Raw genomic sequence first — 2,968 nt, forward strand, 5'->3', positions numbered from 1 at the left:
GTTCTTTCTTTCGACGATACCATTCTGCTGAGGAGTATAAGGAGCAGACAATTCGTGAGTAATACCAAGTTCATCAAGATAATCGTCAAGACCAGTGTTTTTGAACTCGGTTCCATTATCACTCCTAATATGTTTGATCTTGATGCCGAAGTTCGTTGAGGCCCTTGAAGAAAATCGTTTGAAGATTTCCTGCACTTCGGTTTTATACACTATGATATGCACCCAGGTGTATCTGGAATAATCATCAACTATGACAAAGCCATATAGAGATGCTGCATTGGTTAGTGTTGCATAGTGAGTAGGTCCAAACAAATACATATGAAGCAATTCAAATGGACGGGTAGTGGTCATGATGGTTTTGGAGGGATGCTTGGATCTAGTCATTTTCCCAGATTCACAAGAACCGCAGAGATGATCCTTGAGGAATTTGACAGATTCGATGCCAATGACATGCTTCTTCTTCGCAAGTGTGTGCAAATTCCTCATGCCTGCATGACCTAGTCTTCGGTGCCACAGTCATCCTTCTGAGGTTTTTGCTAGTAAGCAAGTGGCCGGTTGAGGACCTGTAGAGAAGTCAACAATGTACAAATCCCCTCTTCTTACACCTTCGAAGACTTTGGATCTGTCAGATTCCATGATGACTACACATCTATATCTTCCAAAGATAACAATCATATCAAGATCACAAAGCATCGAGACTGACATGAGGTTAAAACCAAGGGATTCAACAAGCATCACTTTGTCCATATGCCTATCCTTGGAAATAACTACTTTGCCAAGTCCCAATACCTTGCTTTTACCTTTATCAGCATATGTGATTTGCTTCAGAGGTGATGGAGTTAGTGGCATATTCATCAGTAGGCTTTTATCACGAGTCATGTGATGTGTGCAGCCACTATCGAGAACCCACTCAGTATTTTTGGGTTTGTCATCCTGCAGATGAATTAGTACAGCTTACCATCTCATATGCTTCAAGTTTGAAGAATATGATACTAATTTCACCATAACAGAAATGTAAGGACGTGTGAAATATTTCTATTTCATCAATCATTAGCTTGCGTCCTATCAAGCATTTCCTCAGGTCTCCAGCAAATTCTTCAGATGATGATTTTCATCTAGAGACCTGACCTGCACAAGTGATTAGTTTGATTTCTTCACCACCCACATATGAAGGGGTGGCAAAGCGTTCATCATCCTGCGAGCACCATATGAGAAAGGTGGCATTGAAGCTAATGCACTTCTCTTAACACTAGGGGGGTTAAAGTACTCATATGAGTATGCAGAGAACTGGTTTGAAGATTTATGAACATAATGATTTGAAGAATAGCGCTCATAATCATATTCCTTGTAGTTTCCCTGCATGTTAGACGCATAAGCACGGGTATGAGCATAGTTTTGACCAGTTGAGGATTTTGATCCTCTTGAAGACTTTGGTCCTCCTGAGGAATTTGATCTGGGGTTCAGATTCTTCAGAGGTGATGTCATGAGGACATTCACTTGAAGATTTTCAAGACAACTTTTGGGAACCCAGATTTTCCTCAGAGGAGAGCCATTCCTGCAGTTAGTTCCAACATATTGAGCAAATACTTCACCAGATTGATTTTTGAACAGTTTATAGTTGGAATCAAATGACTCATCAGAGGAATAGGATAATTCACATGAGAAGCCAGTTAGATTAGATGGATCAAAAGGAGGCCCAGTAGCAGCAACCCATGAGGTTTTGGGATACTGCTCAGGTTTCCAATAAGATCCATCAGCATTCAGTTTCCTCTCAAAGGCAATTCCTTCTTTCCTCGGGTTCCTGTTCAAGATCTGCTTTTTGAGCACATCACAAAGGATTTGATGTCCTTTAAGGCTTTTGTACATGCCTGTCAAGTACAATTCCTTCAACCCTGCATTTTCATCAGTGACATTTGTATTTTCCTCAAGTGAGGAAATAGACACAACAGGTGCAGTTGAAGAATTTGTAGCAGTGGTAGCATTTGAAGATTCTGGTGAAGAATTAGCAGTTTCACGATCAATGCATTTAAGACATGGAGGAATAAATTCAACTTGACTAGCGCTGATCTGTTGAGCTAGTAATGAATCATTTTCAGTACGAAGATCATCATAAGACATCCTCAGCTTCTCAAGATCAAGCTTCCTTTGAAGAAATTCGTAGGAAAGCTTCTCATGATCAGTGAGGAGTGTATCATAACGATCCTGAAGAATATCAAATCTAGACTGAAGATTTTTCATGTCATCAGCGAGGATTTGATTAAGATTCATTTCATCATTCAAGAGATCATCACTTTTGTCTAGCAGTTTTTGAAGCTTTTCCAGAGCAGTTTGTTGTTTAGTGGCAATGAAGGCAAGTTTACTGTAACTGGATTTTTTGTAATCATCATGTTCACAGTCACTTGAATCAGATGAGGAGGCATTATGTGATACCTTTGACCCTTTTGCCATGAAGCAATAGGTTGGAGCGAAGTCATCAGCATAGTCATCAGTATGGATGGTGCACTCATTTTCTTCATGATTGAAGATTGACTTGCTGACGAAATTGGTTGCTAGTGCAAGACTAGCCTGTCCGGATTCTGAATCTTCTCCAGAGCCTTCTTCATCATCACATTCTTCTGATTCTGCCTTGGAATCCATTTCCTTGCCAATAAGTGCCCGAGCCTTTCTGAAGCTAGTCTTCTTGTGTGAGGAGGACTTTGAAGATGAGGATTTTGAAGATTTCTTTTTCTTCTTTGAGTCATCAGAACTATCATCCTTGTATTTCTTCTTCTTTGATTCCTTTCCCCAGCGAGGACAATCAGCAATGTAATGACCTGATTTCTTGCACTTGTGACAGGTCCGTCTCTTGTAGTCCTCAGATGCAGATTCTGATTTCCTCATGTCTCTTCTTGATGATTTACCGAACTGGCCTCGTCGTGTAAATCTCTGGAATTTCCTCACAAGCATTGCAAGTTCCTGACCAAATTCT

Source organism: Hordeum vulgare, chromosome 1H (assembly GCF_904849725.1).
Source record: "Hordeum vulgare subsp. vulgare chromosome 1H, MorexV3_pseudomolecules_assembly, whole genome shotgun sequence".
NCBI lineage: Eukaryota > Viridiplantae > Streptophyta > Magnoliopsida > Poales > Poaceae > Hordeum > Hordeum vulgare.